This window comes from Salminus brasiliensis, chromosome 9 (assembly GCF_030463535.1).
Source record: "Salminus brasiliensis chromosome 9, fSalBra1.hap2, whole genome shotgun sequence".
Classification (NCBI taxonomy): Eukaryota; Metazoa; Chordata; class Actinopteri; order Characiformes; family Bryconidae; genus Salminus; species Salminus brasiliensis.
Genome location: NC_132886.1, coordinates 41,467,536 through 41,488,463, shown reverse-complemented (window position 1 = coordinate 41,488,463; position 20,928 = coordinate 41,467,536). Strand labels below are relative to the sequence as shown.

The 20,928-nt window shown below is 45.3% G+C and overlaps 2 protein-coding genes across 4 annotated transcripts in view; one reads left to right on the top strand and one right to left on the bottom strand.

The window, feature by feature from the left end:
- Positions 1-20,928, bottom strand: part of ro60 (Ro60, Y RNA binding protein) — a 101,849-nt gene that overhangs the window by 10,227 nt on the left and 70,694 nt on the right. The gene's annotated exons all lie outside the window — the stretch shown is intronic.
- Positions 15,538-20,928, top strand: part of htr5ab (5-hydroxytryptamine (serotonin) receptor 5A, genome duplicate b) — a 32,765-nt gene continuing 27,374 nt past the window's right edge. The window contains exon 1 of the mRNA XM_072688490.1: positions 15,538-15,605. The gene's annotated coding sequence lies outside the window, so the exon portion shown is untranslated. The remainder of the gene's footprint in view (positions 15,606-20,928) is intronic.

The window sequence follows — 20,928 nt, the reverse complement described above, 5'->3', positions numbered from 1 at the left end:
AAAAAGCGCCTCCACTGTCAGGGAGCATCTTTGAAAAGGCGCCTCCACCCTCGGGGAGCATCTTTGAAAAAGCGCCTCCACCCTCGTGGAGCGATCTCGAAAAACATCCAGCCTAGAGACTGACTGCAAAAACCTGTTCTCTGGCACATGTTCTCGAAACAGCACCTCCACCCTCGGGAAGCGTTTTCGAAGAAGCGCCTCCACCCTCGGGAAGAGTTCTCGAAAAAGCTCCTCCACCCTCAGCGAGCATTCTCAAAAAAAAATTCAGTCTAGAGATTGATCACAAAGACTGGAAAAGCGCCTCCACCCTCGGCGAGTGGACAGTGTTCTGCAGCACCTCAATCCTGGAGTGAATGTTCAGAAATCTTCACCCCAAACAGCACTTTACAAAAAACCTCCACCCTCCAGAGCATCGTCAGTAACACTCAGCTTCAGTCCTGACTGGAGGAACAGGTGCTCACTATGAGCAGACAGGGTTAATAAGGTCTGTTCAGATGAAGGGGTTTAAATAAGGATGGTGAGTAGTTTATAAAGTTGGCCATAAGGGGGCAGCACGCGCTAATAAACACACCAGACATGTTCAGGGTCAGTTCTGCTGCTGAAGACTTCTGCTGAAGTAATGGGGCAGCCCTTAGGTTTGAATGGAGGGGCACAGGGCTGACATCGAAGATCTCAAAAACCTCCACCCTGGAGAGCATCCTCCAACTCCACCAGTCACCTAAACTGCAGCGCTCGCGTGGACAGGAGGCCAAAAGGCAAAGAAAAGGCTACGATTGTAAACGTGTGTGTGAACGAGGCCTCAGACACTCAGGTTTACATCCAGGTTTGAGGGGTGGAGGGGTGGTGGTCACTACCCAGATCTCCAGCACTCCTACAGTCCGGCAGCCAGGCTATAGCAGACGCTCTCCCAGAGGGACAGTGAGCTGATCCAAACTAAATTCATACTGGATTTAAAAGCAGCTTCTACAGGCACTTCTCTACACCCCCACCATAAATCACCCTGTCAGACCAGGATCACCAATCAGTTTTAGAGCAGACACAAAGATGAGAGCGATGACTGCGGTGATTGATGGATGGGTGAAATACGCCACGTTTGAAGAATGTCTGACAGGAGAGTCGGGGACAAAAAACACAAATACCAGAACCCACGGCTTTCAGATCCCTGCTGTGTTCCCTGACCTTAAAAATGTACACTAGAATGCGTCGCCGACATCATAAAAACACGACTGATACCTAAAAAGATTCTAATAACAATATCCAGTATGAATTCCTAATAAGTGAACATCCAGAATTATCCAAAATATTCCTAATATCATTAATATGCAGTATGAAGCTCTAATATAATTAATATCCAGTATGAAGCTCCAAAAACATTAATATCCAGTATGAAGCTCTAATAACATTAATATCCAGTATGAAGCTCTAATAACATTAATATCCAGTATGAAGCTCTAATATCATTAATATCCAGTATGAAGCTCTATCATTAATATCCAGTATAAAGCTCTAATAACATTAATATCCAGTATGAAGTTCTAATAACATTAATATCCAGTATGAAGCTCCAAAAACATTAATATCCAGTATGAAGCTCTAATAGCATTAATATCCAGTATGAAGCTCCAAAAACATTAATATCCAGTATGAAGCTCCAAAAACATTAATATCCAGTATGAAGCTCTAATAACATTAATATCCAGTATGAAGCTCTAATAGCATTAATATCCAGTATGAAGCTCTAATAGCATTAATATCCAGTATGAAGTTCTAATAGCATTAATATCCAGTATGAAGCTCCAAAAACATTAATATCCAGTATGAAGCTCCAAAAACATTAATATCCAGTATGAAGCTCTAATAACATTAATATCCAGTATGAAGCTCTAATAACATTAATATCCAGTATGAAGTTCTAATAGCATTATTATCCAGTATGAAGCTCTAATAGCATGAGTATCGAGTATGAAGCTGGATATTGGGGGTGGGGGTGTAGTAATGTGACGGGACAGATGACCGGGGGCTTGTTTTGCAGTGTTACACTGCGCTGCTGAACGGGATCAGCTGAGCTCCATCCTGCAGCTGTGATTTATGAATTCTGAAAATGAGCTTTCCTGACCACAGGCTCACGAGAGTGGTCACCAACCGGCCATCGCCTCGCCTCCATGCACACTTTCACAGCAGATGTTTATTAGAGCCCACCCGGAGTTTCCTGCCTGTAATTAACACAGCCTTCAGACCCCTGCCCTCCACCCTGCCCTCCACCCACACACCACACATACCACACATGAGTGAATGACTGACCGGCATGTTGACATTTTATAGCCCATATACAGTGAATCTGACCCGTCCAGAACCAGGTCTCAGTTTTAATGAACATCTTGCATCAATGTTTTATACAACAATAACAACAACAACAACGACAACAACATCGACAACACCAAGTCAAAACACAGCAGGGTGTGTTTTCAGCTGGGCGTAAACACTGCCACCTGAATCTGCGTGAAAGTGGGAGAGCTGTTTGAGGCTATTATCATATTTATAGTCATATTTCTTTACAGTATGTTTTCACAAAAGAACATTTTTTTTCAACATAATTAGTTAAAATGGAGCAAATAAGCTTCATTGTAAGTTAATCAGTTAGAAGTATCATCAAATAAGACTTACTTTGACATCACTGGTCACATGTTTGAGTGATTAAGCTTTATTACAACATAATCAGATGTAATTATGATATAATAAGCATTATTGTTTATTATATCTCCATTCTAAGATGTCTTTTTTGTTTTAATAATCAGTCCAACTCATGATACGAGATAATGAATTTTAACAGAACCTGTCAAAAGCAGGATTAATAAATCCTTCACATTATTATATAATAAGTCAATTTATAATCAATTCATAGATGTGACATAAGCCTTATTTTAACAGACTCAATTAAAATGATAAGGTTTCATTTAAAAATGTCAAAATTCTTATTTCTAACTACTAAAAATCTTCCACAATAAGCCCTATTTTGACAATCAGTCATAATTATGATATATTTAGTCTAATTTAGGTCATAACCTAAATACTAAGCCTTAATAAGCCTTTATTTTGGGATCAAAGATGAACATCTTGACAAAAGAAGCCTTTTATCACATAATCATTTAAAAAAAATCTAATAAAAATAATCCTTATTTCCTTATTCAGTTAAAATGATGATGAAAGTCAAAGATCAAAGCTGGGAGATGTGAAGGACCGGTTAGAGCCTCGTCTGAGCGATGATTTAATAAACGAGCCAAAAATGATCTGCATTCAATTCTCAGGAAATTTGTTTAAACGACTAATCAACACGACTAATTATCCCCCGAGTCCACCTGCACTGATTAGCCTCGAGGCCTGGGGGTTTAACAGGACCAGGGTCCAGAGAGGAAATATGGAGGTGTTGAGGTTGAGGCTGAGGTGTCTCAGGTTAATTAGCCACGTAGCTTTTCTCGGTACAGTGCGGTACGGTCCTGGTGAGCCTTCCTCTACGATCAACAGGGGTCATCTGGACGTCCATCAAGAGACGGCGGCTCTCGTTCTCACGTCTGATTGGCAAACTTCATAATTAGCACAAACGCTCTGTCCAGGCTAACGTTAGCTGGCCTTCTCAGCACACACTTTCTGAAGCCCTCTCTCTCTCTCTCTTTCTCTCTCTCTCTCCTGAAGCAAATCCTTACGTTTCTAATAAAGTGGCCAGAAAGTTACATACACCAATCAGCCATAACATTAGTACCACTGCCAGGCAAAGCTAACAACACTGCTGATCTGGGTCCAGTGGCTCCTGTCTGTCGAGGGGTGGATCTACACATCAGGCAGTGAGTGAACAGTCAGCTCTTGAAGATGATGAAGGTGATGATGAAGCAGGAAAGAAAAAAAATGGACGAGCGTAAGAATCTGAGACACTTTGACAAGAACCAGACTGTGATGTTCTAGACAATGACTGGGTCATCAGGCAGGGCTTATGGGGTGTTCAGTCAGCACCTGCCAAAAAAGAGCTCCAAGAAAGGAAGGACAGCCGATGAACCGGCGACAGGGTCATGGGCACCCAGGGCTCACTGAAGCTCATGGAGGTCCAGGACTTATAAGGAGCTGCTCCAGATACCACAGCAGGACACCTTCAGAGGTCTTGTGGAATCCATGCCTTGATGGGTCAGCGCTGTTGTGGTGGAACGAGGGAGGCCTACTCAATATTATTACAGTATTATTATTATATGGCTTATTTAAATCAATCTAGAACCTGAGCTTCATGTTCTTCTGCCTGGGAGCGTTATAGCTAGCTCAGTATGCTTAGGCCAGACTAAAACAGGGCTGATGATTCGATCTGCCGGAAACATGAGATGCAGCCTTCTAGAGGGCGCTGTTCTCGCAGCACATGTATATGCATTTCAATGGTTTCGTATCATCCGAGTGACATGAGTGGCACAACCAGCGTGATCATTTTTAAAACCATGTCGATTATAATCCAAAGAATGATCAATAAACACCAAAAACTGCCAACCGAGGAGATCCTGACATTTAGAAGAAAAAAAAAAACACCACCCGCCACACAAGTATTGTTTTTTTTCACACTCATCTTCTCCTGTAAATGGGAAGGCAATGGTAAGGGCATAAAGTGACATTTCAGACTGCAGGATGGGGAGGAAAATGTCACTCGAGCAATTAGTCATTCCTGTGTTTGAGCGGGGCAAAGGCTGCTCTGCTTGTTCTGCTGTCTTCTGGAGAAGTACGGGTCTTGAAGTGACATCTGAACGTGGAAGTGAAACCAAGCGACCGACTACAATCAAACCCAAAGCCTCATTCTGATGATCTGATTTCTACTTACCGCAACAAATATGTCTAATATTTTGAGCTGGAGTCCTGTTGTACATGTGTGGTCGGCCAGCAGATCAGGAGTAGTCCATTATACTTTTTTACAGTCAGCCGTGCAGCCAGAAAATGAGGCCTCAGAAAAACAGAGGGGGCCCAGTATTAGGCCAGGTGGTACGCCAGAATGGAAAAAGTAATAAATGGGCCTTTATTCGTCCTCAATTTGTACAGAACAAGGATTTTCTTCTCTTTGCAAATGCTTATCTTAGAGATGTGATCAGAGCTTATGGTCAGCCATGGTACCGCGCCCCTGGAGTCTTGCTCAAGGGCCCAACAGTGGGCATCGAACCTACAACCCTGTGATCAATGACCCAGCACTCCAACCACAGAGTCACTACTGACCTTGAAAGAAACACGTGAAAATAAGAGTTAATATTAGAAGAAGACGACACCTCCTGATGAGGCCTATTACTAAGCCAGGTGGTATACCACGTCCCACCTAGGAGACAAATCCACCTGAGAAAGTGTGTGTTTTTATTGTAAAGGACTTCTCATGGAGGCAAAAACCAAAAAAAGAAGTGGCATCTGCTGGACCGGAAGGTCAGTTTTCTCCTGGCTGCAGCCCATGTTCTGGACCAGATCATGAACCATGACAGACCCAACAGATTCTCAGCCTGAAAAGAGGTCACAGGGTTGACTTCCTCCTATGGCACCATTCATTCATCACACTAGCATTGAGAACCCTGATATTTCACTGGCAATGACCTACTTTTGGATATAGGGGACAGAAAAAAGCCCAGTAGGAGGAAAGAGGCATTCTTTAGGACTTGCTGGTACCCTTTACTGTACTACACACACACACACACACCTTTGCTCATATTCCAGACTCACGGCTTGGTGAGGGTTTTCTGAAAATGCAGAATACCTGCAGCTTAGGCAATTCCACAGTGGTTGCTAGGGTGTTGCTAACTGGTTGCTGCGAATGACCCTATGGTGTTGCCAAGTGCTCACTATGGTATCTCAGGTGGTTGCTTCGGTGTTGCTTAATGGTTGCTAGGGTGTTGTCAGGGAGTTAAAGTGGTTGCTGTGGTAACCCATGTGATTGGTTGGGTGTTACTTGTGTATTTTCACTTCAGGGCACTTCATTAATTCCTATATGACAACATTGTAAAACTGATAAAAAGCAGTTCAATGGAAACACCACAGGAACCACCTGAGATACCATAGCAACTGTTGAGCAAACCTTTAGCAACACCCCAACAACCACCACCAAGTACCCCCATAGCCACTTCCAGGAATATAATAGCAATTATCGAGACTCACAATATAGCATCCAGCTACCAACCACTTTGCAACACCATAGCAACCACAGCAACTGTTCAGTATAGGGATCAGTAGAGCAACCGCCTTGCAAATCCATAGCAAGCACCTGAGATACAAGAACAGCTGCTTAGTAACAGCATATTACCCACTTGGAACTGCATAGCAACTGTCTAGCAACACCCTGACAACCACCAAGTAACACCATAGCCACTTCCAGGAATATCAAAGCAATTACCTAGACTCACAATATAGCATCCAGCTACCAACCACAGCAACCACATAGAAACTAGCTACATACTAGCTACCATAGCGAGCATGTAGCAACAGCATAGGGCTCAGCAGATCAACCGCCTTGCAAATCCATAGCAAGCACCTGAGATACAAGAACAGCTGCTTAGTAACAGCATATTACCCACTTGGAACTGCATAGCAACTGTCTAGCAACCCCCTAGCAACCACTCAGGAATTGCTTAAGCTGTGCAATGTTATAAATCGGGTAGCAATACAGGTTTCTGCGATGCTCTAAAATACGCCACAAGATTAGCAGAAAGGCTGGGTGAGGTTGGTGGAGCTGGTGGAGGTGAGGATCATGATGAAGAACCCCCCCACATCCACTCACACACAAAACACCCCAGAGAACACTGAGCAGGCATCTCGAAACATGGATGGATCATCTGCTCTGGACATTTTAATGCTGCTCACTTTGCACTGGTCATGGATGCAGCTTCGTTAATATCCCACCTTCTTTATGAGCTCATAATTCAGAAGCTCCAGAGACCTTCAGGAGCAAACGTATGGGGGGGGGGGAAGAGATAGATGGAGGAGGAGGAGGAGGAGGAGATGTTCGGAAACCCTGCTCACTTAAGACATGAAAATGCTTGGTTCCTTATACACTCTATGGACAAAAGTATTGGGACACTTGCTCATTTGCTGTTTCTTCTAAAATCAAGGGTATTAAAAAAGAGCTGATGCTGCTTTTGTTGGAGTAACTGTCTCTACGGTCCAGAGAAGAAGGCTTTCTATTAGATTTTAGAGGAGGAACATTGTTGCAAGGATTTGATTGCATTTAGCGACAAGAAGAATGTTAGTGAGGTCAGGATGTTGGACGATGATCACCACCCCCACAGAACTCATCCCATCCAAAAGCACTGGATGGAGCTCCACCACCATCATTCCAGAGAACACAGTTCTTCCACTGCTCCACAGCTCCTCAATGCTGGGGGGCTTTATACCCCTCTAGGCCGCATGCTTATCTGCTCCAGAGAGTCCTATTCTATTGGCAGTACTTCTTCTCTACAGGGACTAGACAAGCTGTCCGTTCATGTGCATTTGCACATCTGTGTCAGCAATGGGTGCAGCTTAAAGCAGATGAATGCATTCATTTGGAGGGGTGTCCACAAACATTTGGACAGGTAGTGTATGCAGAGGCCCCTTTTTGAAAAGCATATTTCCAGACTGGCTGACGCTAATCATTTACATGCATGTTCATACCTCTCTCACACTACATCCCCCGCAGCGCTGCCACCTGCAGTGTGTGCAACCTGGGAGTGTGTTCACACACACTTTGAGCCTGAACATGAGGAATCAGCTCTACGGTCTTCTCCCGTCTGCTCTTTACAAACCCTCACTGATCATTCTCTCGCTTATTCCCCTCACAGTCAGAGTCTTCATATTCATTTCCCCAGCCGTGTGCAGTCCCACGCTGGCCACTTTATTAGAAACACCCACCTCTGTGTGCTTCCTCACTGGCCACTTTATTAGAAACACCCACCTATGTGTGCTTCCTCACTGGCCACTTTATTAGAAACACCCAGCTTTGTGCTTTCTCACCGGTCACTTTATTAGAAACACCCAGCTTTGTGCTTTCTCACTGGTCACTTTATTAGAAACACCCAGCTTTGTGCTTCCTCACCGGTCACTTTATTAGAAACACCCAGCTTTGTGCTTTCTCACTGGTCACTTTTTTAGAAACACCCAGCTTTGTGCTTCTTCACTGGCCACTTTATTAGAAACACCCAGCTTTGTGCTTCCTCACTGGCCACTTTATTAGAAACACCCACTTCCTAGTGCTTCCTTACTGGCCACTTTATTAGAAACACCCAGCTTTGTGCTTCCTCACTGGCCACTTTATTAGAAACACCCACCTCCTTGTGCTTCCTCACTGGCCACTTTATTAGAAACACCCACCTCCTTGTGCTTCCTCACTGGCCACTTTATTAGAAACACCCACCTCCTTGTGCTTCCTCACTGGCCACTTTATTAGAACCACTAACCTCCTGGTGCTTCCACTCACTGGACACTTTATTAGGTCCAGCTAGATTATTAGGTACACCTAGAGTTCCACCCACATTATAAATGAGCCATATGCTGAATTATGACCGTTGGTAAAGGAGTAAGGGGTGGGGGGGTAACAGGGCTTATGGGTACGGTGAAGAAGCCCCTGTAGACGGGCAGTGTGTTTCTCAGCTCCTGGGAAAGCGCTCAGCAGACACTGTGGGTGCGTCAGGCGGAGCGCTCCCGCTGGGCTCTGATTGATTTTGGTGGAGAAGGATGAAAACCACTATTTAAGCAATATCAAGCATCTCAGGAACTTCCGATGATTACAGCGCTGACATTTAAATGGCTGGTTCAGCTCTGCCGCATAGCAGAGCGCCGATTTCCTGCCTCGCTGTCGGAGGATTCCCTGGGTGGCCACTTTCTCTCCATTTCACACACCGTATGATCCACTCTACAGTGACCCTCCTCTGACACCCTGAACACTGCCCTCAGCTCTGATGGACCAGTCCACAGCTGCTGTTATTAGATGAACTCCTGATGCAGACAGGCTTGGAGCCGATTCACGCCATGCTGAGGCCGGTCCTCTGACCTCTGTCCTGATTACTGAATAAAACGGTCAGTGAGGGGAAGCACAAAGAGGAAGGTGTTTCCAATAAAGTGGCCAGTGAGAAAGCACAAGTTGTTTCCAATAGAGTGCCCAGCGATTGGAGGAACAAGGTGTTTCCAATAAAGTGGCCAAGTGATTGGAGGAACAAGGTGTTTCCAATAAAGTGGCTAGTGAGTGGAAGCACAAGGAGGAGGGTGTTTCCAATAAAGTGACCAGTAAAGTTCCAATAAACTGGCCAGTGATTGGAAGCACAGGGTGATAGGGGTTTCCAATAAAGTGGCCAGTGAGAAAGCACAAGTTGTTTCCAATAAAGTGGCCAGCGACTGGCTGAACAAGGTGTTGTCAATAAAGTGGCCAGTGTTCGAATGCACCAGGACGTAGGTGTTTCCAATAAAGTGGCCAGTGATTGGAAGCACAGGGTGATAGGTGTTTCTAATAAAGTGTCCAGTGAGTGGTAGCACCAGGATGTAGGTGTTTCCAGTGGCCAGTGAGGAAGCACAAGTTGTTTCCAATAAACTGGCCAGTGATTGGAAGCACAGGGTGATAGGTGTTTCCAATAAAGTGGCCAGTGAGGAAGCACATGGAGGAAGGGGTTTCCAATAAAGTGGCCAGTATGTGATGAAACACAGATTGGCTGTATCTCTCAGTCCCGCCTCTGTTCTGCGGCAGCGGCAGAGCTTCTCCCCGAGGGGGAACGTGATAAAAGCGCTGCTTGGCAGAGCAGAAGCGACTCTGCCGCTGGCTCCTGTCCCAGCTGTTTGGAGGCCATCTGCGACTGGGTCAGTGCGCTCTTCTCTGACCATATGGAGGAACACTGTGGGGTTTGTGTGACGAGATGTGACTGCAGGCTTCTCGTATGTGTCAGATGAGGCCTGCGGTGACCTCTGATCTTCACAGATTGATGATATTGTCGTCCAGGAGGAGCGAGGAGCTTAACTTCTCAAAAGTCATTTATAAGAACGACGGACCGGCTCTGGAAACTCTGGAGCTCTGGCCCAGTGTAGGCATACTTCATCATCATCATCATCATGCTGCACCACCATACTTCACTTCTGGGAGGGTGTTTGTTGAGCAATGCCCAGCGTTACCTTCGTGCTACGCCTCCTCCCTGGCTGACTACACCTCTGCTTTTTGTTTTTGCAGATATAAAAGTAGTGAAGCCTGCAGACTTCTCAATGTCACGCTAGCCGGTCCATCGCTCGTCTGGCTCTGACAGCTGTGTTAGTCTGTTTAAAAGCTTTGGCCTTGTGTGTGTGTATGTGTATGTGTGTGTGTGTGTGTGTGTGTGTACAGAAACATGCCACTGTAAATCAATAGGGAGTCCGGCAGCGTGTCCAGCTATGATATGCCACTATTTATGTTGGTGCTGGAGCCACAAACAGGGTCAGTAATGGCTGTCCATTACACGCATTTCATCACAGCATCTTTTAGGCCATATAATGCCAAGGCCACCACAGAGATTTATGGGGATGGTGCACCGGGGCTGCAGTTTGACAGGGGCAATTAATCTGCCTCCCAACTCCAGCCCTCCGGGTCAGAACAGCACACGGTGTGGACTTCTGCTCTAAGAGAGGCGCCCTTTCTCACCCTCCTAAATGCTGTGACCACCAGCTTGGCACTGATTACCCCTAGGGATTCTGGGAATTGTAGTTCCCTTGGGTAACAGTGCCTCGCTGCCTTCGCCCTCTGGTACATAGCATTGGAGTGTTCACTGGACCACCGATCTACCTTTGTTGGGCCCGAATGGTATCAGCTGGTATCTGTTGGAGGAGAGACAACACAGTCAAGTCCAATCAAACGGTTCCATGCCTTGAGCTGGTTGACCATTAAAACCCGAGTTCAAAACACAGCATGTTATGGTTTCAGCTGGTGATCGGTTACTCCGGATCGTTCCAAAATCAATGCCGCTAAATCAGCAGCTTTATTTATTTTTCTGCTCCCGTCTAAATCTCACGCCCTTGCCCTTTTTGACAGAGTGGAAACGGTCGAGCTGCTCGCAGGCCATGTACCTATTCTGAAGACGGACAGTTTTACGGGGCTCTCTCCGTGAAATCCCCAGGGCACTGCTCAGTGTGCGTCCAGCCATGCGGGTCAGGGTTTTACCGCAGTGCAGTGCAGAGCTGGAGTGATTTATTGGCCCATTTTCATTGCAATGGGTTGGGATTTCCTGACCTTTGACCCCGGCAGACTGAAAGTGGTGGGGACACGCAGCTCCTAAAAAAATGTAGATGCAAAAATAACGAAAGATTAGGAGAAGGACCACGCCCAAACTCCTCCTTTATCTCCATTATCACTTTCACATTCTATTAAACCACTCTGGCTTCGAGTCTCATCAGCTGAAGCCCGCCAGAACTAGAGTTCCCCTTCCCTGCCCTGGGCTGCACAGTGAGTGCGGTCCACCTTGTATCTCAATTTTTGTCGTTTTTCACGATTTCATGACCAATGGACCAACAGAAATGCTCCAAAATGACTCTGATTAAAATCTTTTACACTGATTCCATTAAAAGCTCAGAAGGTTCCCAGCTTCTGTTGGAGTAACTGTCTCTACTGTCCAGAGAAGAAGCCTTTCTACTAGATTTTGGAGCAGCGTTGCCCACCCCACCCCACTCATCACCGCCAACTCATCCCATCCAAAAGTACTGGACGGAGCTCCACCACCATCACTCCAGAGAACACAGTTCCTCCACTGCTCCACAGCTCCTCAATGCTGGGGGGGCTTTATTATACCCCTCTAGTCCACGCCTGGCATTATTAGGCAGCATGGAGCCAATAGGGTCATGATGTTGATCTGCTCCAGAGAGTCCTATTCTATTGGCAGTACTTCTTCTTCTCTACAGGGACTAGACAAGCTGTGTGTGTGCATTTGCACATCTGTGTCAGCAATGGGTGCAACTTAAAGTAGCTGAATGTAACTGTAGGGAAAACTGCAGTGTTCTGCAGTGCTGACTGATGGAGGGTCAGGGATGCTGTATCTACACCCTGCACTCGGTTCATTTCAATGCAGTCCACACATCTCATTCACCCCCTAAAGGTTAATTAATGAATTAGCCGTCTACCTTAATTATTAACTAATTAGGCAATTAGGCCTTCCTTGTACGAACACGCAACTATTTGTTGCACCGAGAAAAACAAAGTGCAGCTACAGACACCTTACAGTCAGATGCACAGTTAAATGTGAAGCAAAACCTTTACATTAACGTTTAATGCCTTCTGCTGCGTAAACGAGGCTCCCTCTGCCGCTGGAACGCAGATAGATGATCTAGCATTCACTTTGCATTTGCATTCTGCACCCCGATAATGAGCGAAACCGGGCATTATTAGTGCTATATTTATCTAAATGATTCACACAGCCTGCAGCAGACGAGGGGGCAATTAACCCTTAGAAGTCTAGAGGTGGTCTTTTGCTATGCTATTTGATTTATATTATGTAACTAGAGAGTGCAGCCCCTGCAGAAACGGGTGTGATTGCAGCTCATCGGTGGTGGGGTGCCAAAAAGTTTGCCCAAAAGCTAATCTAATATGTTTAGCTAACATAACAGTGTCCACAAACTTTTGGCCAAAAGCTCCTCTATACACAGATAGGTTCACAAGCATGAAGCAGAAAACTACGCTGTTCTACGATGTTGCATGACCTAATTTGGTGACTGTACCTTTACAATTTTTGGGGTTAAAAGTTACGGACACATTTCAATGCATTCCTATGGGAGTGTTTTGGCCACAATACTTTTTTTCCAGATACTTCCTGTATGAATACTATTGCACGTATCCAGCTGTATACAAGCACTTTATTCGAGATGGACAGTACGTGTCAGAGTAAGTAGTGTTGATATCTTGAACTGTAGAAGGAGTAGCGTCTTTAAAAAACAGGTTTATTATTATTAATATTAATAAATATTATTATTGAAGATAAAAATAAAACAGAGAAAAACTGGATTCTGACCTGTGGGTTTAACAGAGTTGTGGTTAGCGTGAGCACTACAGCCACTTATGTTCGACATGCAGTGGATGATGACCACTTACAACTGGCCTTTACAGAAGGAGAAGGCCATTACTGAAGGGTTCCTCGCTGAACCAGTGCAGGCAGCACTGAAGGAGCTGAGCGGGTGAGTAGTGCTTCTGCTTTGATAGAGAGAGTTCAGCCATAAATACTCCAAGACATAATGTACACTATGTGTCCAAATATTTGCGGACACCCCTTCTAGAGAACACATTCAGCTATATGTCCATATTGCACCCATTGCTGACACAGATGTGCAAATGCACACACACAGCTTGTCTAGTCCCTGTAGAGAAGAAGTACTGCCAATAGAATAGGACCATCTGGAGCAGATCAACATCATGACCTTATTGGCTCCATGCTGCCTAATAATGCCAGGTGTGGTCTAGAGGGGTCTATTAAGCCCCCCAGCATTGAGCTGTGGATGAACTGTGGAATGATGGTGGTGGAGCTCCATTCAGTACTTATGGATGGGGAGGAGTCGGGGGTTATCATCCAGCATCCTAACCTCATTAACGCTCTTGTGGCTAAATGCAATCAAATCCTCACAGCAATGCTCCTCCTCCAAAATCTAGTAGAAATCCGTCCTCTCTGGACAGTAGAGACAACTCTTTTGATCCTCCATGATTTCAGAGGACAAAGCAGGTGTCCCAATACTTTTGTCCATATAGTGTAGCTAACAAGTAGGCTGAATGGACGTTTATTAGCATGTAAAATAACCAACGCACTGAACACTGATGAGGTTTGGTGTTTGATCATTTCTCACTTATAGAATTATTTGCTTAATTAAATGTTTAAGACTCAGACTCAGCCAGAGTGAGTGCGGGTTTGTCGGTTCTAGATAACCTCCCCCAGTCAGAGCTGGATGAGTTCTACAGTGGAGGTGAAGGGAAGCAGACGTCTGAAGCTCTAATAATAAAAGCTCCTCACAGAAAGTTCTTCACCTAATGGTGATGAAGACGCTGCCTGAAGCCTGAGACACGGTTCTACCAGAGTTCTGAGAAGAGTTCGGCTCTAGAACCTGCTTTTAAAATCAGATCATTACAATGGTGGAGGGATACATGCTGCAGGGCGAAAAAATAGTTCCTAAAGAAAACTGGATTAGTTAAGATGCTCTATTCACTATTTTACCTTCATCATCATCATCATCATCATCATCATCCCTGGTGTAGCTGCACTGCTGAAGGTATCTGCTGGTGGACGATGCTCTAACGTGACCTCACCTCCTCCGCTCTGCATTAGCAGCGCTGCCGAGTGTGTGTTCTTCTAACACATGAATTATGAATTCCATCAGAGCGCTTAAGGTGAAAATCTGATGATGAGCTGAGCGCACACACACACACACACACACACACACACACACACTCTCTCTCTCTCACCAGGCGAAGACAAATGAGGACTGTTTTGCGACTAATTCAATTGAGAGTAGAATTGATGAATGGCGTCGAGACTCGAGCTGAATCCCATTTAGAGCACCCCTTCAGGGCCCAGTATGACATCATCATCAAACTGGGATCAATAAACTCGACCAGTCTGAATCCCTTTGATTGTTTTTGACATTCGTCTATAAAGACAGACCGGTAAACCAGCCTAGCTGGTCTTCAGCTGAGTTGGATGGTCCGGTTGGCTAGTCCACCAAGCATTATGACCACCAAACTGGTCAACCGGCTTTGCCAAACCAGACAACCAGTATGATCAATCAAATCCAAATGAAAGCACACACTATGCTGGTCAACCAGCTTGACCGGCTCAACTCTTGACCAGCATAGGGCTTGTTTTGGTTCATCTGGTCTACCAGCATGACCAACCTAGCTAGTCCAGTAACCAGTATAAGTAAGCTTGTTGACCACCTTGATTATGCTGGTCCACCAGTATGACCAGTCAAACTAACTTCATGACCAGCTAGTCCATCAAACGGTTGACCAGCCAGCCAGTCAACCGCTACGACTAAGCATGCTGACCACCTTGGTGGTCAAGCTAATCCATCAAACTCCAAGCGTAACCAGTTCAACCACCCGGTTTGTATTCAGTATTCGGAGCACTTTCACCTGGATGACCCCTGGATGACCACCGAAGACAACACGTAGCTTGCTACCTTGGAAGCTTTGGAAAGCTAGCTTGTAAGGCTGAATTTCTGGGTGTAGCTAGCTAATTATTCTCATTATTGTTTGGTTGTGTCTTTTTTATTAGCTAGTACATAAACAAAGAAGTAAACAAGTAAACAAGTAAACAACACTACGATTCCGATTCATCCACGCGCCCTCTAGCGGACGCTTCGTTCGCTGCACCCCAACAATGGGGCGCTAGTGGGGTTCATAATAGCAGTAATAATAATAATAATAGTGATAATAATATTGTTATTAATATGTAATAAAGAATGCATTTGGTTTAACCCCCCTCTGTACAGTAAGGGGAGACCACCCCTCGCTAGGTGTTTGGTTCAGTCCAATATCAGTTGAGTGTTACAGGTGAAGGCAGCGAGCGCTTCGGTTCTCTGCAGTGTGGAGCTGCCTCCACTCCACACGGAGCTTCTCTGCGGGTCTGCGGTGTGATTTCATCCACATTCACGGGGTAGGTGGTGCTACATCTGCTCTATTTGCTTTGATTATTATGCATTTTAATTGCACTAAGAAACAAAAAAGAAGTTGGCTCATTTTTCGCCAGCGTGTTTTTGCAATTGTCCGTTCCACCTTAAATGGTGCAGCAGTTCCATTCTGGCGCCTCAGGCGCCAGAATGGAACTGCTGCACCATTTAAGGTGGAACGGACAATTGCAAAAACGCGCTGGCGAACAACAACCCAACGTGGCTTCTCTTGCATCCCCGGTCGCATATCAACCCAGGACACACACACAGCACACCTGTGCAAGCATGCACGAGCCTTACCTCACAACCTAACCAACCTATCTCACCTGTCTCCCCCTTTCCCCCCTTTTGTTGTTGTGGTGTGTGAAGCTGCAGGATGGCTCGCGAGAAACTTTTGCCTTCTGTTTTGAGAAGGGAGGGAGGGAGGAAGGGAGGGGGGGGGGGTGGTCTGTAGGTCTGGTTGCAGGTTCAAATGAATGAATGCACTCTTTGTTTACTCTCTCTCTCTCTCTCTCTTTCTGTTTCTCACTCTCTCTCTATGTCTCTCTCTCTGCATGCTTTTTTGGCATGCATGTTGCCATAGCAATTACAGTAGGACTACTAATGTGCCCGTGCGCTTGTTGGTGCTTGAGATGCCATAACTTACTTCTTGCTTGTACGTATGGACAGTGCTGTGCAAAAGTTTGGACACCCCATAATGGCTGCCATAGCAATTGTAGCAGTGTTATTACTAGTAATGCTATTGTGGAAATTGCAGCTTATCTGTATATATATATATATATATATATATATATATATATATATATATATATATATATATAGCCTAAGACTATGTAGAAATAGCCTAGGGTCACCGTGCTCAATGTCCGGTGTGGTAAAGAGGGGTATGCAGCTCTAGAGTGATGGACCTCCATCAAAAAAAAAAAAAAAAAATTATATATATATATTTTTTTTTATTTTTTTTTTATATATATATACACACACACCAGTAAATTATATAACCTATCCTCAGCAGAGCCCCCTCAAATATGCACTTTATTGAAATAGATTAGATCCATCTGATCACCTCCGCACCCTTACAAAAGCAATTTCCAGTCGGCATTAGCCCCGCAGTGTGTGTGTGTGTGTGTCTGTTTACTGCCAGACAAACTGCCAGTGAAGCGGAGCGCTAATAATGCGCTGCAGTAATATAGACTGATGCTAATTGCTAGTGGACCCCGGTGTCGCCTAGGCCTCGGTGACATAACAGCCTCCCTCTGTTAATTGTACGTTCTGCTTTTATCGCCATCCCACCCTCCGCAATTAAGCACTTGTGACGGGCTGCAATTAACACGGTAACATCCAGTGCCACATCCGTCAGGTAACTGACACGGTGACGCGTACACGTCGTCCTGAATGGTCGTGATCACCAGCTAAGAAACCGGACTTTCAGTCCGCCCGGCTCTGATCCTTTGTTTTTCGCCGCTGTGTTCTAGCAGAGCGCCCTCTGCTGTCCTCTAGGCAGCTTTAACAAGCATAAATCCCAGGCCATGGCGGTGAGGGGCGTGTTTTTAAGAAGACAACAGAGCAATTTAGAGTCTGCAGTGCAGTGCGGAGAACTACACGATATGGACAAGTATTGGGACACCTGCTCGTTGTTCATGGTTGCTTCTGAAATCGAGGGTATTAGAAAAAGGGGTCGGAGTAACTGTCTCTACTAAAGACTAAAGATTTTCTACTAGATGTTAGAGGAGCATTGCTGTGAGGATTTGATTGCATTCAGCGACGAGAGCGTTAGTGAGGTCAGGATGTCGGATAATGAAGGTGTTTTGATCGGAATCGGCCGACACTCAGGATTAAGGTGACTGGATTAGTATCACCTGATTCTCAGCATTCAGAAGGGATCAGATCGGGTCCTAAGGTACTTGGATCGGATCGGTATTGGCCCGGTTAACTGTGTGGGGGGCTAATCCGACTGTTCTACCGGTTCTTCAGTTCTACCAGTGAAGTCCCGGCCAATGGGGGAGCTGGTTTAGCTGTATCTCCCCAGATACCACGAAGAGAACAATCCTGATTGGACCGTTTGTTACAAATCTAACCCTCTAGTTTCCAGCAGGACTGAATAGTGTACTTAGACTAGTACTGTACTACTGCAGCCTCAGTCTCCTGAATGTAAATGAACTGACCCGAGTGAGGGAGGTCCTCAGGGGTCCTCAGGGGTCGTTTCTGAGCGAGTGATGAAAATATGAATAGAGGAACCTGTTTAATCCTCTCAGACACGGTCTGATGTCTTTCTGAAGGATTTCTGCGACTCTTAGTTCAGTTGGAGTGTGTGTAAGGGTGTGTGTGTGTGTGTGTGCGCGCATTTATGAAGTTAATGTAAGTCAATTGGCTGAGCTGATCACCCAAAGGGACTTATTAATTGTAGAGCTGCAGTGATAGGAGCACAGGCCCACTTAGGACTTTCCCAGGGCGTGCACACACACACACACACACACACACACACACACACACACACACACACACATGCTGTCCCACTCTGTATCTATTTTCTCTCTTTAGAGAACATGTTAGGGTTCTCTCTGGAACCTTTATATATCATGTGGAGGTTCTAGGGTTCTCCTTTAGGGTTCTCACAAACTTTAACAGCCCTTTTGAGCCTTTACATAACATGAAGGTTCTAGGGCTTTACATAACATGAAGGTTCTAGGTTACATTATGTAAAAGTGCTAAGGAGAACCCTTAAACTGGGATATAACCTCTACGTCATGAGGAGAGTGAATGGTTCTCCTTAGAACATCCTCCTTTAGCCATTTACCTTATCTTGAGGTTTTAGGGTTCACCCTAGGAATGTTTACATTGTGTGTAGGTTCTAGGGTTCTCTGTAAAACCTTTACATAATTTGATCATGTACCAGTTTTAGAGAGAACCTTTAAACTGAGATATCGTTGCATTATGTGGAAGTTCTTGGGTTCCACTAAACCTTTACAATGTAAGGATTCTCATGGGTTCTAGGGTGAACCTTTCAATTATATTGCGGTTCTAGGGAAAATCGTTAGAAAAGTGTGGAACCCATACGTTTTGTGGGCTCTATAAACAGGTACAAAAGGATTCTCGTCTACATTCTTTGCAAATGTGGTTCTCCGTGGAACCGAACATGGTTCTTCTGTTGCCCCCCGGCAGCTTTCAGGTGTGTACAGCAACGTCCTCCTTAAACAGGAAATCCACCCACTTTTTAAAATCGCATAGAGCATGTCTGAAATTCAGCTGATCATTCAAAGTGCGGGTTTTGGTATGAAAAGCTCGGTTCTAGATAACCTCCCCCAGTCAGAGCTGTGGTTCTACAGTGGAGGTGAAGGGAAGCAGACGTCTGAAGCTCTAATAAAAAGAAGCTCCTCACAGAAAGTTCTTCACCTAATGGTGATGAAGACGCTGCCTGATGCCTGAGACACGGTTCTACCAGAGTTCTGAGAAGAGTTCGGCTCTAGAACCTGCTTTTAATATCAGATCATTAAAATGGTGGAGGGATACATGCTGCCTTTAGGGTGCAGTGCAGCTACAGAAAGTAGTCCCTAAAGAAAACTGGATTAGTTGAGATTCTCTATTCTTCACTATTTTACCTTCACCATCATCATCATCATCATCATCATCATTCCATATAAAACTCAGAAGACTCGTGTTGTAGCTTCACTGGTGGGTTTGGATAGGAGATAATGGAAAGAAACGTTTGGTCCTAATTGGTCACCTGAGTAGAACATACACATCAGTGGGAAGAAACATTGATCCTGATTGGTCACTGAAGTAGAACGGTATCGATCGATGGGAATGAACATGGGTCCTGATGGATCACCTGAGTAGAAGATATCCACCAGTGGTAAGGAACCTGCAACAAAGATTCAAGACACATGTGCCAGCGCATGTAGCAATATTATTAATAATAATTACTGAATATATATATTTAATTTGTCATATATTTGTTTTAGCTTATTTTAAATGTTAAGAATTATTAATATGAATAACTTCAGAGTACTGCTACTTTTTCCAGTTGTTTACTACAGTAAATAGAGTTCTTGGGTTCCCCTAAACCTTTACAATGTGTGGATTCTCATGGGTTCTAGGGTGAACCATTCAATTGTATTGACGCTGGGGTTCAGGGCTACTACTCTGCAGTAGTACAGTACTAGTCTTAGTACACTATTCAGTCCTGCTGGAAACTAGAGGGTTAGATTTGTAACAAACGGTCCAATCAGGATTGTTCTCTTCGTGGTATCTGGGGAGATACAGCTAAACCAGCTCCCCCATTGGCCGGGACTTCACTGGTAGAACTGAAGAACCGGTAGAACAGTCGGATTAGCCCCCCACACAGTTAAGACCACTGCTCTAATTACTGATTCAGATGCTGACGGACTCTGAAGTTTGCCGTCTGCTCTTCCCCTACAGCTCCTCCACCTGTTTCAGAGACAGGCCGTGTGAAGAGGCGTGGCCCCGCAGGACAGCAGGAGGGTTAGAGAACCTCATGCAGATGTACTGCAGCATTAGATCTCCTCTAGAACGCACCTCTCCTCTCGACCTCCAACAAGACGACAGAACCGAACACGCGCCCCGACCCGTCACTCCTGTGGCACCGGCGCTAAAGTGACAGGCGACGTGCCGCGAGGGCCGAGCCCAAGGTGCCCGAGGGCAGCTGTCGAAACTGGTTAATAAGACGCCGCCAAGCAAAACCTCCCGTACAGCCCCCTCGCTGCGGAGTGCGTGTTTGGGAGCTGTTTCACGGCTCAGAGCGCAGGCTGAAAGAGGGCTGGGTGGGGGAGAAGGTGGGGGGGGGGAGAGGGAGGCCGGAGCTGGAGAAGAGAGATGGAGGAGATGGTTGGAGGATGAGAGAGCGGGAACTCGAAACAGGAGCTTAGAGATGGAGAGTGAGATTCGTGATTGCTTACAGGGGTCCTTGTTAAAGTGACAAAAATCAGACTTGCTTGGCCGAGAGCTTGTGATAAGAGTTCTGAGCGTTAAAACGAACAGTTCTTTAAAAGGACCGGGCAGATATTCCACAGGAGAGAAATCCTGCAGAGCTCAGTGTTTGAGAATAGGTTAGTCTGTTAGTTAGTCTGATCTCTCTACAGTGCTGGTGAATGGAAGCAGGCGTCGGTTGCCATGACTACAACAACACAGATACAGCCCATAATTTATTTTCTATCCAAGCCCACCAGTGAAGCTACACGAGTCTTCTGAGGTTTATATGGAATGATGATGATTAGGGACTACTTTTTTGCCGCACTACACCCTAAAGGCAGCATGTATCCCTCCACCATTTTAATGATCTGGTTTTAAAAG